This window comes from Talpa occidentalis, unplaced genomic scaffold (assembly GCF_014898055.3).
Source record: "Talpa occidentalis isolate TD23 unplaced genomic scaffold, MPIMG_talOcc4v2.1 talOcc4.14, whole genome shotgun sequence".
Classification (NCBI taxonomy): domain Eukaryota; kingdom Metazoa; phylum Chordata; class Mammalia; order Eulipotyphla; family Talpidae; genus Talpa; species Talpa occidentalis.
In genome coordinates, this window is record NW_023601433.1 from 2,439,161 (window position 1) to 2,453,700 (window position 14,540).

Here is a 14,540-nt window from a genome sequence, read left to right on the forward strand (position 1 = left end):
CGTGCAGGGTGGTCAGGGCGTCGGTGAAAGAAATGACAAACAGACACACTTCAAGAGTGAAAATCTGAGTGTAATTTTCTTTGAGTTTGTGACCAGTATATATATGTTTTCCAAAAGCACAGGAATGAATATCAATGAAATCAGCTTGCTCATGGGCTCAGTCTATCACCATTAGGGAGGTGATCTACATAACAAGCAATGACTTTTATAGAAGAAAGAAGGAAGTTTAGAAAGACAAATAAGGGATTAAAGTTTGTAGTTCTAGAAAGACGGGATAAGATTTTTAGCATTCTTGTAGTGGTTCCTGGTGGTCGTTATCTATTGATAAGCTTCTGCCTTTTCAGGGAACTTCTGCTGCACTTCCTCTGCTTCAGGGTGTTATGCTGTTCTCCCCCTGCGCGCTGGTTGCCCAGCCAGACCGTGGCGAAAGCCATTCCTAAAGGTCACTGCAGGGGGAGGTGCAGCAAGTACGTCTTCAGAGGGTTTTGCTGTTCGTGATGTGACTAAGATGCCATTGCTGGGTAAAGGCTTTCCCACACTCTTCACATCTGTCAGATTTCCCACCACTATGAACTCTCTGATGTTCAGAAAGGTGACCCACATCTAGAAGGGCTTTACCACAGTCTGCACATGTGTAAGCCTTTTCTCCAGTATGACTCCTAAGATGGCGCGTAAGCTGTGACTGCCAATACAAGGCTTTACCACACTCTTTACATTTGTGCAGCTTCCCTCTGAGCACCATGTGTTACCTTTGCCATATCCTTCCGAGTTGTAGGGTTGCTCACCAACTGTGTGATGTTGGATAAGTTTTGAGGACTCCTCAGTAGGATCCCATGTAGTTTTTTGATCTTCCCATTTTCAACTCTGATGTTGAGAACTATTTGACTTAAAGTATAAACCTGTCCTATATTCACAATGTATTGAATGATTATTTGCATTATGGACTAGGGGACTTCCCATATGTTCCAATTTTCTGCTCACAAAATACGTATTGTTAATAAATTTCAAATGGGGCCTCCCTGGTGGCACAAGGGGTTAAGGCACAACCTATGAAGCTATCTTCAGTCTTTGCAGCATGAGTTCGGTCCTCATGTTATAGGACAGGGAGAGGGGCAGCCCAAGCCCCGCAAACCTGCCTATTCTAAATGGGTTCTGCCATCCGCCGCATCAACACAAAACATAGGAGACTTTAATGGGAAGGAACTTTAATAAAAACTAGGAAACAATACAGGTAAGGCAAAGAGTCTAGTTTCTAAATGAAGCACCCAAAGTTACCCATCCCCTCGTGGGTAAAAGTCCATCCATATGGGATCGGCCCAGAACAAGGCCCCAAAGTCTACCACAAGTCTAAAACATCTTCCAGTTGAGACCCACAGAAAAGGGTCACAAACAACTGGACAAGCCCGGAAGGAAAAGAGCAAAATCAACATCCAGATAAAAGCTGCCATTGTCACCTCCCCACGGGTCTCACCCACATCTGTGTCACCTAGTCCACGACCAAAAGACAAGCGCAGTTTCTTCACGTGTCTCTAGGCTCCATGCACCTCCTCCAGGTCTCCTGGCTCCATCCTGCTTCCTTCCTTCCTCAGTCTCTTCTGCCCCTTCTCCTCTTCCTGCTCAGCTCCACCCTCCCTTGGGTGGGGCAGGGAACTCCCCTTTCCTGGGGACCACCCTGTTACAATCCCCCCTTTTAATTTTTATTCCACCATATCTATGGTGGCAGAGATCTCATGGTGCAATCTTAGGAGACAGTCTTTTTTTCAGGGTTATAATGTGTGTAAGAGAAGCAACAATTAGTCAGCAGCATTGTCCATGAATGTCCAGTATGACAGTTTCATTACTTAAAAATAGTCCATTATCCTAGCCAAAAGAAAAAAAGTTGGAGCATTGGCTAAAACAAGATAGCAAATATATCAAATCACAGGGAAAAAATGTTAAAATGGTTTAACTTATGCAAAAACGAATTCTTTCAACCTTGATCCCAAACTTTAACAGCATAGCAAAAGTTTGCAAATTAAATCTATCTTTAAACCATTTTTCCCATTTTTGCATAAAATTACAGGGCAGAATAACTAAGCAGCAATTTTAGCTGGCTTTGTTGAAATACTCCATATTGGATCAGAGCGAACCATTGGCATCCGGTCGATGTAGGCTTCAGGTACAAAGTTAGTGTCATCAGACTCCACCTGGGCTTCCTCTTCTCGAGGGTACCAGGGCATTTTCGTTGGCCGGGTTGTCCAGTCCTGCCAATGGAGGCAAGCTTCCTCACCTTCTTTGGAGGTCTCTGGAACCCTACAAACAAGGCAAACAGGTTCTCCTCTTCTTGGTTCAGCTCTTTTTCAACTTTCTGGAAGAACTCCACACAAAGCCACACAATCAAACTCACGTCCAATTTTCGTTAAAACAGACAAAATCCCTATGGAAGTTATGCAAAAACAGACTCTGAAATAAGTAGCAAAAATTACTACCACTATTTGTATGCTGTGTTGGTATCAAGGGGAGAGAAAATGTGACAAGTTAGCTTTGCTGGAAAAAAATTACAACCTTTCTGCAGATCCTGGTTAGTCAAAACAAAACAAAACAAAACAAAAACTTCGTGGATTCAGGACAGAATGCATAAAAAAAAAAGTTCCAGTATTATGTCAAAGAAACCTTAGTAAATGTCAGGTGTATTTCCAGGTCTATTGAGTCCTTTGTAAGAAAGTTTTACTCTCAACAGTTCCATCAATAGGAATCTGTTGAGACCTTTTCTCCCTATATTTCCAGAAACAATTTCTGTAGATGTGAAACAATTGAATTATACAATATTACAAGGTGACAATCACCACTGACAATTTACATACATACCCGATACTACTGTTAACATATTGGACATACCAAAGTTTTTTACCATTTTCCCAAGTGACAATGCTTCCCTTCCAGTTTTACGTCATTAGGTAAAAAGCCAAATAGAACAAATTCATGTAATGCTTTCCCAGGAGGAAAAGGAGAAACTTCGTGGAGTGTCTCAGGAGCTCTACTGAGGTTCCACAAAATTTCCTTGCATCAGTCAAATGACAGGCCACCAAATTTGTACTTGAATTTAGATTTCTGGGAAGCTTTGCCATAAATATCAGAAAAGTAACAGAAACAACAATATTCAATCTCTATGAAGGCACCGGCTTAGTTCAGTAGCACAATGTTGACAATCAAACCATAACTTTTTGTTTTTCTCATAACTGGAGACTCTTTTTTTCAACTTATACGGGCACCAAGTATACCAATTTGTCGATCACTGGAGGTCAAGACGGTTAGACACAAAGACATACAGACAGACAACATACAGACACAAAGAGCTCTTTAGTTACCATTCATCACGCGTGGGATATCCCATACAACTGCAGTTTGTCTGATAGGCCAAAGTAATAATAAAAAAACAAGCAGGGTTAACAAAAAAACTTCAAAGAAAAAAAAAAAAAAACAAAAGTTGATAGGAAATAACAAAATCAAGATTAAAAACCTTTGTATGAAAGAAAAAAAATACTGTCAGCATATGCATGATCCTAGATGTCATTTCACATCTCCTAAACTTTGCAAGGAAAGAGATTGGTTAGAGCATGGTAGTTTTTTTCTTCTCAGGGTTTCTTCAGAAAAAAAAAAAAAACGAGTTCTTGGGTATCCTGCAACAATAACTGGAAAAAGAAGTCAGTAACATTCAAGTTTCTTTCTGTTTCTTAAATAAATATCTCAAGTCTTCAATGGGTTCACAAGACCAATGGGACTTCGTCTCTGGGTCCGTTCCTTCTGGCGCTTTTTTAACTCTGGAATGATGTACCCAGGGTTTTATTCCTGCAAGTTTCAGAGAAGTATGTGTGCTTAGCAAAACATCATATGGACCAGTCCATTTTTCTGACAACTGGTTTTGGGCATCCCCACTCTGCCAGGTCTTCAGTAAGACCTGATCTCCAGGTTTGAAGGGATGCAATGGTTGATCAGGAGGCATAGAGATTCTCGAGGTTGCGAAGTTATGAATTACTGTCAGAACCTCCTGGATGTGTTTCACATATTGTGTGATCCGGCAATCTTGAGCTATTTCCGGACTGGCTTTCAGAACTGAGGCCTGGAAGGGTCTTCCAAACACAATTTCAAAGGGGCTTAATTGTAGCCCACTTCTAGGTGCCACTCTTATGCGGAGGAGGGCAAGGGATAGTACCTGGTCCCAACGAAGCTGTGTTTCTTGGCACAGTTTCGCCAAGGTTTTCTTCAAGGTGTGGTTCATCTTTTCTGTTTGCCCAGAAGACTGCGGTCTCCAAGCAGCATGCAATTTCCAGTTGATCTGTAACGCACTGCTTACTGCATGAGTAACATCAGAGACAAATGCTGGCCCATTATCACTCTGGATAGAATCCGGCAACCCAAAGCGAGGAATTATCTCCTTTAGCAGCTGTTTTGTTTCTGTACCTGACTGGGGCATGAAGACCTGGATGTCATGAGAAGAGATGGCTGGAAGACAGCAAGTGATGAATTACCATATTTACAGCACTCAAGACAAAAACTTAAAATGTTTATGATATAAAATTAATACCAAATAAAAGACATTGGCATGACGTTAGAATAGGTGACACGTGGGCCTACCTGGTGGTGCAAGGGATAAAGTCTCAGTGCTATCAAGCTTTCCCCAGTACTGTGACATGAGTTTGATTCCCAGCCAGGGAGCAGACCCACATGGTGCAGCAGACCTCTCCTGCCTCATCTGCTGCTCCCCTCAGCAGTGTATTTCAGTCACTCTGCCTGTTCTGCTCTCATTCTGTCCTTGGTGAAGCCTCTCACCACTACCCCCAACTCCTCTGGCCTACACCCCAGAGGAGTCTTCAAAAATGAAAATAAATATCCTGGTTTGATGAATTCCTACTTAACTAAGCAATAATTTTTTTAAAAAATTGAAGCAGGTCTGAAAATTTCAAAAGTGAAAAGGGAAAAAAATTTTAAAACACTTTCTGTGAGGACAGTATTGAATGGCTGTCAAAGACCAATCAAGATTCGACTAATGGGGCCTCCCTGGTGGCACAAGGGTCTAATACACAACCTATGAAGCTATCTGGAGCCACTGCAGAATGAGTTCGATCCCTGGCCAGGGAGATACCCACATGGCATAGCCGACCTCTCCTGGCTCACCCGCTGCTCCTCTTAGCAGTGTATTTCAGTCGGTCTGCCTCTTCTGTTCCCCACTCTGGCTCTGGTGAATCCTCTCACCCTCCCCCCATGCCTCTGGCTTATACCCCAGTTCTTGTATGCATCAATAAATAACTCTTTAAAAAAAGATATGACTAATGAGGAGCATTTCAACTGCACCATCATGAACATGGGTGCAGAGTCCTGAATAAACTATGAATAAAACTATGCACACTGAATAGAAAAGGACATTTAACAACTTTACCATGTGAACAACTGGGAGAACATGCTGGAATTTAAGGGAGACCCAATACATGAAGAGCTATCAATGTAAGACTCCAGAGTAACAGAATAGAGGGTGAAAACTGCATGATCATAACAACCCATGTAGACAAAGAATGAGACAACAGTTAACACTCTTTCATGATACCGTCATTCAGCCCAATAGAATTGGACACTCTAGCCAGGACTGCAATACTTAATATTAAGCTGTCGGGGCCTCCCCGGTGGCGCAGCGGTTGAGCGCTGGGTTGCGAACCTGCCCGCGGCCTCTGCGGCGCCGGTTCGATCCCCGGCTGCTCCCCGGCCACCGGAGGAGGGTCCCACATGGCGAGCAGACCTCTCCTGCCGCCCGCTGCTCCCCTCAGCAGTGTACTTCGGTCCTTCTGCCTGCTCTGCTCCCTGCTCTGGCTCTGGTGAATTCTCTCACCCTCCCGGCTTCTGACTGTACCCAGTGCATGTATAAACAAAAACAAACAAACAAACAGATAAATAAATAAATAAACATGCCTCTATAAAAAAAAAAAAAAAAAAAAAAAAAAAAAATTTAAAAAAAAAAAAAAAAAAAAAAAAATATTAAGCTGTCAACATTATTCAAAGTTACCTAAAGGATCGAAATAATCCCCATTAAAATTCCAGTTATATATTTGAAGGAAGAGAGACCCCACCCCCTAAATTCACGTGGGAATAAAAAGTGTATGTGTGGGGACGCCTGTGAGATGTAGACTCACAGGAGCAAGGGCTGAAGGATTACAATTTCCACTTACAAAATCCACGGTGCTCGCGTCATCCCACATTTTGGATATAAAGGGCAAACTAAGCAGTATTTCCTTTCAGATCTATTATGATGCATTGGGCATACCTCCCAGGAAATGAACCCCAAGCCCCGATCAGGAGAGCATGGACACCCTGAGATCAGGGTAAAACCATGACCAGATAAAATATTCAACATCCTTTAATAATAAAAGCAATCATCAGTATTGCTTTATATGTCATCCAGAAGAAAATAGACTATACATATATATAAAATATACTTTTCATTAAACTATTAACTGTTCTTCCATCAACATTCAGTTAATCTTATTTATCAAATAATTACATTCCCAAATATTTTGTTTTGTTTTATGCTTGTCAGGCAGAATTTTATGTTCATTTTTATTATATTCCTATGCATAATGTGAAAGTTCCTGCCAGAATGCAGAGGTAATTCATATGAGAGGAAGATGTTTTTTGGTGGGGGGGACAAGGAGTGAAACATTCTTAATTATTTAAAAAACACAAGAAACTCTCAGTATTTGTAATCAGGGAAATGCAAATCAAAACTACAATGAGATACCATCTTACACCAGTGAGAACGGCACATATTAAAAAAATTAGCAACAACAAATATTGGCGAGGTTGTGGAGAAAAGGGAACTCTCCAGCACTGCTGGTGGGAGTGCAAACTGGTCCAACCACTATGGAGAGCTGTGTGGAGATTTCTGGGCCTACTAAACATTGAGCTTCCATATGATCCAGCAATTCCACTCTTAGGTATTTACCCAAAGGACACAGAAACAGTAATTCCAAAGGGCACCTGCACCCCTGTGTGTATAGCAGCACTGTTTACAATAGCTAAGCTATGGAAACAACCCAAATGCCCCAAAATAAATGACTGGATCAAGAAGATGTGGTACATATACACCAGGGAATATTACTCAGCAATCGATAAAGATAAACACATGCAGTTTGAAGCAACATGGATGGAGCTAGAAGGGATCATGCTCAGCGAAATAAGCCAGAAAGAAAAAGAAAAATACCGGATGGTCTCCCTCATAGCAGGAATTTAGGAAACCTAAATAAGAGACCAGGAAAAAGACTAATCAACACAAAGTAAAAATCAAAATCAACAAGCAACTATAAACCAGAGACACACTACGGGGGCAGGGGGTGGTAGAGGGAAGGGCAGGGAGAGGAAGGACTAGAGTCAAAATAAGAGGGGGTACAATTGTATGGGGAATATAACCAAAATGAAAATGTATACATTGTGCAAAGATGAAAAATCATGTAAGAATTTTATAAAATAAAATATTAAAATAAAAAAAAAAGAAAGAAAGAAACTCTCAGTGTCATCCTGTAAATGCTGTGAAAGCTAACAACAAGGATTACATTGCTAGCCATTACTCTAAGGACAAAGAATGAAATTCAGCCTGGCCCACAGACCCTGGATCATCTGTTCTCCATCTTCCTCCCATCAAATAAATGGAAAGATATACCCAGTTCATAGGTTGGAAGAATCAACCTTGTCAAAATGGCCATCCAACCCAAAGCAATTTAGACATTCAATACAATCCCAATAAAAATCCCAATGGTGTTCTTCAAAGAAAGAGAACAGATATTACTGAAGTTCATAAGACAACACAAAAGACCCCAAATAGCCAAAGCTTTCCTGATATCAAAGGGGGGAAATGAGGTATCACACTTCTGATTTCCAACTATACTATAAAGCCAGAGTAGTTAAGGCAGCATGGTAATGGAATAAAAACAGACACACAGACTAATGGAATAGAATTGAGAGCCCAGAAATAAAACCATATGTTTATGGACAATTAATATACATGACAGGAGCAAAGTACATGCACTGGAACAAAGAAAGCCTCTTCAATAAAGGGTGCTGGAAAAGTGGACTGCCTCATGTAAAATAATGAAACTAGACCATGATCTCACACCACACATGAAAATCAACACAAAATGGATAAAACACTCAGATATAAGACCTAAAAACATCAAATATAAAGAGAAAAACCTATGTAAAATGCTCCCTAACATAAATTTCAGAAACATGTAAAGGAGAAAGTAAACAACAGATACTATATCAAACTAAAAGTTTTCTGTACAGCAAAAAAAGACAGTGACCCAAACAAAGAGGAATTAACATAAAAGGGGGCCTCCCTGGAGGTGCAGGTGGTTGAGCGCAGCGCTGTGAAGATGTCTGCAGCCTCTGCAGCGCGGGTTCGATACTGGCCGGCCAGGGAGCTACCCACATGGTGTGGCAGACTTCTCCTGTCTCACCTGCTGCTCCCCTCAGCAGTGTATTTCGGTCCATCTGCCTGTTCTGCCCCCTGCTCTGTCTCTGGTGAATCCTCTTACCCCCGGCACTTCTGGCCTGTACCCTGGTTCTTGTATGCATGAATAAATAAATCTTATTTTTTTTTTTTTTTAATAGAGGCATGCTTTATTTATTTATTTATTTGTTTGTTTGTTTTGTTTATACATGCACTGGGTACAGTCAGAAGCGCGGGAGGGTGAGAGAATTCACCAGAGCCAGAGCAGGGAGCAGAGCAGGCAGAAGGACCGAAGTACACTGCTGAGGGGAGCAGCGGGCGGCAGGAGAGGTCTGCGCGCCATGTGGGACCCTCCTCCGGTGGCCGGGGAGCAGCCGGGGATCGAACCGGCGCCACAGAGGCTGCGGGCAGCTTCGCAACCCAGCGCTCAACCACTGCGCCACCGGGGAGGCCCTAAATCTTATTTTAAAAAAGGGAATTAATATCAAAGACATACAAAGTACTTTTGCAACTCAACAAAATGAAAACAACGGAATCAAAAACGGGAAAATTAGCTAAACAGTCACTTCTCCAAAGAAGACATATAGATGGCCAACAGGCACATGAAAAAATTCTATCATTTATCACCAGGGAAATGCAAACCAAACCATAATGAGACATGACCTCACAACTGTGAGAAAGGCCCATAGTTAAAAAACACACATACACACAAACAAAAGTGCTGGCAAGGATGTGGAGAAAAGGACCCTCTTACACTGTTAGTGGATGTGTTAACTAGTCCAGACACAATGGAAAAAAGTGCGGATATTTCTCAAAAGACTGAAAATGGATCTTCCACATGACCTTGCAATTCCACTCCTAGGGATCTACCCAAAGAGCACAAATGAGGGTGCTTCCTGGTGTTGCAAGGGGTACAGTCTCAGCATTATGAAGCTCTCCACAGCCAGTGTACTGAATGCAATCCCTGGCCAGGGAGCTGAGCCACACGGTGTGGCAGACCTCTCCTGTCTCCCTGCTGCTCCCCTAAGCAGTGTATTTCAGTGGGTGGGCCTGTTCTGCCACACACACGCACATCTCTGCCCTGCATCCCATTTCTTGCGTGCATATATAAATAAATATTTAAAAGAAATCTTGATTTATGAAAACGTCCCCTGGATCTTTATGTACAGGAAGAACTGACGGGAAAGCATCTCAATGAAAACCCCAGGAAACGAACCACTCTACCTCTCAGATATATCAAATGTGATGGGCCTCCCCCGGTGGCGCAGAGGTTGAGCGCTGGGTTGCGAGGCTGCCCACAGCCTCTGCAGCGCCAGTTCGATCCCCAGCCACCGGCGAGGGTCCCACACACACACAAAAAAAATTATCATATGTGACTGTGTTCAGTCAAGAAAGTGGAATATAAAATTCTCAAGATAGTGTTATTCCAGCATGGATAGGAAACAGGAATGAACTCACCTAGTGTGCATGTGGACAAGAATGGACTTGGTGTCCAGTGGAACAAGATACAGCATTAACAGCAGGAGGCTCTAGCTGCAGCCAATCCTGGGGATCACCTTGCCCACATCTTGTTCAAAGAGTGTCCTTAGAAAATGAACCAAAGAGGAATGATTTCTATTTCACATACCAGACAAAATCAAAATCATGTTTTCATGCTACATTTCCTAACACACCATTATGTGAGAACGTGTCGTGAAGAGCATGGGGAACTGTTATTGTAAAGGTCACCTATTGGTGTGAACTCAGGGAAGAAGATGATGACATGTGATGGTATGTTTCTTCCCCCAGTTCATGGGAGTTCATGTTGTGATTCTGAAACTCTACATGGATACAAACTGCCCTTATACACATGTGTTTTAGGTCACAATTCAAAATAATGGAAATCACCACGAAAAAAGTCAGCTAACTCATAAAAGTGTTTCTCTGTGGATGAAAGATCATCATTGGCCATAGGTCATTTTATTTTCATGTATGGTTGAAATTTCCTAGAATGTACACAGTTCTCTCCGAGGTTCAGAATCAGTCAACTCTACTTGTGAAAACTCACCGGTGCACTTATATCCCGACCCTTGCCAAGGGAAAAGGAACCAGTCAAATTATTTTCAAAGTGAATCATTCTATTGTAGTCATAGAAAAACTACTTTAAGGGTGAAACTATGGCCTTCCTGCAAGTCAGGCAGGCATGGGCAGAGCAGACTCACTTGGAGTGAATGTCAAGGTCACCTCACTGATGTTAGTGAGGGGGTTTGGGTTTCTGGCCCGAACCCAGGCTCCTGCTCATTCGTAAATCCAAACAAACACATTTTGCCTTTTTTTAATTTTAAATTTAGAAATGTATTCTGCTTAACTCACAAGCTTTATCTTGCTTTGATTAAAACAGAGAGACAACAGGACACGCATTGACAGTCCAGACCCTTCGAGCTTTCCAATACAAGAGTTCTGAAAACTGTATGTACCTATGGAAGGAAAAAGGCCAAATGAAAAATAATGCCATGACATTTCATCAAACAAGATTTGAAATAACTGAGAGATCCTCTGTCTGCCTAGGTAATTGGCCTTAACAAAAAACAAACCACAAAAAAGAACAGGACAGCACAGAATGAAATTCCTGTGTTCCAAATCAACTCACCCCACATTATAGCCATGCCTAGGGTCCAGCCAACAGCAAGCTGTCATTTTCTGTCTCCTCCCAGAGCTCAGATCCTGATGATGGTAGCAGAGATTCCACAGTCAATAAGAGATATGGTGGCAGCAACACAGAGTTCCACTTTTGTGGAATTGCAGCCTTGGGCTGACTTCCAGGCAGGCTTGCCATCCCTACAAAGCCAGAAGCATCATCAATTATTTGGGCGCTAAGACTCCAACGAAGTAATGAGGAAGGAAAAACACCTCTGGGAATAACCAGAGCCAGGTCAAGGAGCCGTAAACATGCCAACATCAGGGTTCTCCACCAAGGAGTAGGAGTAACATCAATATAGTGTCATTAATGGAGATCACTCACTTCAGTCACGTGTGCACTGCAGGGCCTCAGGTCACCTCCAGCAGGTGCTCAGTAAACGTGATTCCTTTCTCCTTACCTGAGGAGCCCAACTTCTCCTCATAACAGGGGATTGCAAGGAAGGATGTAACAACAGTTTAACACATTAGAACGGTTAAGAGGCTAGTGGATTATCTACAAAATGCCCAGTTCCACGTGAATGAGTCGCTGTGGCTGATGCAGGCCCTGAAATAGGAGGAATCCTCTTGGCACCATGGGTCATAGAGAAAAGATCTCCAGAGCTCAGGAAAGGGCCCTTCTGGGTCTCAGATGATCCCCCATGAAGAACTTTCCACCCCTCATTGGTGACAGCACCTGGCTTCACCTGCTGTGTTTCTCGGGTGTGTCCTTTAGTGACACAGAGAGGGTCACTGCTTTCACTACATTGAGTCGGTTAATAATAACCCATTTTAGAAAACCAGAGACGTGCAGCCAGAGTGCGGCAGCCGCTGGGCTCCTGGTCACTCAAGGCTCAGGAAAGCCTGGGTTCTACTCAAGGGAGAGTCTAAAGGCGCCTCCTGAGGCAGTTTCCAGGTGTGAAAGCGCCGTTCCAGGCTCTGAATGGCCACATCAGCTGCGCGACAGCAAGAGACGAGGCCCTCAGACGAAGGCCCAGGCCCAGCAGGGGCAGCACCTCGGGAAAGCGGAGCCCCAGGCCCACGCGGCCCGCTGGTCAGAGCCCGCACCCGGGAGACTGGACGCGGCCCGGCCTCCCGCCTGCTGGACCCGGGGCGGGCGGGGACGGGCCCCGGAAAGTGGAAACCCCGGTCCCCAAGCTGCCCTGTAGCCCGCGGGGTGGAAACGCACAGGCCCGCGGGGGGGGGAGGCCCAGGACCCGCCGGGGCGCCCTCGCGGGCCGCAGTCCGGAGCAAACGCCTCGGGGAGCGGCGGGGCCGCGCACGAGGGACCCGGACCCCCGCGTCCTGCCGGCCCCAAAACGAGCCCCCAAAGCCCCAGTTCTCCACATCCCTGAGCCCCGAGCCCTCGCGCCTTCCCTCCCTCGGCCTCACCTGTCCGCTCCCCGCCGCCGGCTCCCCGGGTCAGGGCAGCGGCGCCCCCGCGGGGCTCCTGAGGGACCAGGCTCACCCCAGCCGGAACCTCACCCCCAAAGGCGGGCCAGCGGGGCCAGGGGCCTGGCCTGGGCGGGAGCGCATGCGCGGTAGCGGCGCAGGTGCAGCCAGGTGCGCGGGGCGGGGCGGGGGGCGGGGCGCGCAGGGGCTCCCGGAGGCCACGCCCACCGGCGCCGGCGCGGGCGGGAAGGTTCGCGAATAAACCCTGAGGCGCGGACGGATGTCGCCTGCTCGCGTATATACTGTGACCCTAAATTATCCGTAGTCATTAAAACGGCAAACAAGGCTGCTCCAGTTTCTGGGAAAGATTTTTTTTTAAATCATTCTTAAAAATCCCCTCACCTGAAGCTGACATAAAAGCATGACTAGGAGCCTCCCTGGTGGAGCAGGAGGTAAGCGCCGCGCTGTGAATCATCCCCAGCCTCTGGAGCCCCAGTTCACCCCCAGCCGGGAAGGTGACCCACAGGGCGCCACAGACCTCGCCTGTCTCCCCGCTGCTCCCCTCAGCAGTGGATTCCAGTCAGTCCACCTGCTCTGCTCCCCGCTCGGTCTCTGGTGAATCCTTTTAGCCCCAACCCGCACCTCTGGCCTGTACCCCAGCTCTTGTGTTCATAAGTAAATAAATCTGTAAAAAAAATAAACAAAATAAAATAAAGGCATGACTAAAACGTCATTTACCTGCAGATCCTGACATGGATCCTATTGCAAACATGAAAAAGCAGCTGCTATTCAAAATACACTCTGAGAAAAATGAAGGCTCTCGGCTCCACATAGAAGGTTTCTCGTTGCACATCATGGTGCAGCACAATACACCGTGGCCCCGACTCTGACATCCCTGAGTCTGCTCTGTGGTTAGTGGTTAGGGCTTGGAGTCAAGCCAAGCTGCAGAGACTGGGGCGGGATACTCTCCTTTTATCATCAGTGATGAATGAATGAGTCAAAAAAAAAAAAAAAGAAAAACAACACACCCCTGCCAATCTGCAATTACAAACGTGTCTCAAATTGAGTTTCCTACCTTGGAAGAATTGATGGAGGACAAGAGTGAAAAAACTGGAAAGGTGGTGCCCCAAGACCACAACCTGACTAATACAAGTTGGTGGGGGTAGAGGGGAGTAACTAATTCCTGAAACAACTTCAGTTTTTCAAGTTAAGTGGATATAGCCATTTAAGTTTGTTTGTTTGTTTGTTCTTGGTAATCAAGGAGGTTTCTAATATGAGATGGAAACTAAAGTCCTTACATGTTCTAATAAGTATCCCATTTCAATCATTTTATTTTTTTAAGATTGATTTATTTATGCATACAAGAACTGGGGCACAGGCCAGAGCTGTGGGGGGTGAGAGGATTCATCGGAGACAGAGTGGGGAGCTGAACAGGCAGACTGACTGAAATAGCTGCTATGCTGAGTTGTGTAGGGAGTGATGGCAAGGGCAGCGGCTGGGCAAGTTCAGGGCAGACACCCACCGCGGCCTCGCTGGATGCGCAGCCGCTGCAGCAGAGGCTGCCTACGGCCTGGCCTGACGCTCCCCCCCTCACCGCCCTGTGGGCTGTGTATCCATCCTCTGTAGGGGAGGGTCCAGCGAGTGTCCTGACACCTCCCGCGGCCCATGCAGGGCCCGGGAGATGTTTCCGAGCCCCGATATGTCTGCTGTCAGCGTCTTCTCCGAGGCAACAGCAGCGAAGAGCTCTGGGAGCGGCTGCTAAGTCAAACTAGAGTCACTTTCTGAGTCATGGGGCCGCCGCTCTGTGGGGCCACCTTCCTAGGACAGCCACGTGCACTGCCGCCCTGCTCCTCCCCACAGTCTTCCCTCCCTCCACCTTTCCATGCTGGAGCCGCCTGTGCGGCGCGATGGTGCCTTCCCACCGGGAGGCTGCGCAGGGCGGCTGAAACTCAGTGTGAGCCACGTGGGTTTTCTTGTAACCGACGACGGTAAACGTATTGTAGCTGATCAATGTTGAGTC

At 45.4% G+C, this 14,540-nt stretch overlaps 1 long non-coding RNA gene across 1 annotated transcript; it reads right to left on the reverse strand.

The window, feature by feature from the left end:
• Positions 1-1,656: 1,656 nt before the first annotated feature.
• Positions 1,657-12,590, reverse strand: LOC119245175 (uncharacterized). The gene is made up of 5 exons (XR_005125185.2): positions 12,521-12,590; positions 11,103-11,290; positions 10,826-10,929; positions 9,932-10,057; positions 1,657-4,482 (listed from the first exon to the last, which is right to left on the reverse strand). It is a non-coding gene; the product is annotated as an uncharacterized LOC119245175 (long non-coding RNA).
• Positions 12,591-14,540: the final 1,950 nt, after the last annotated feature.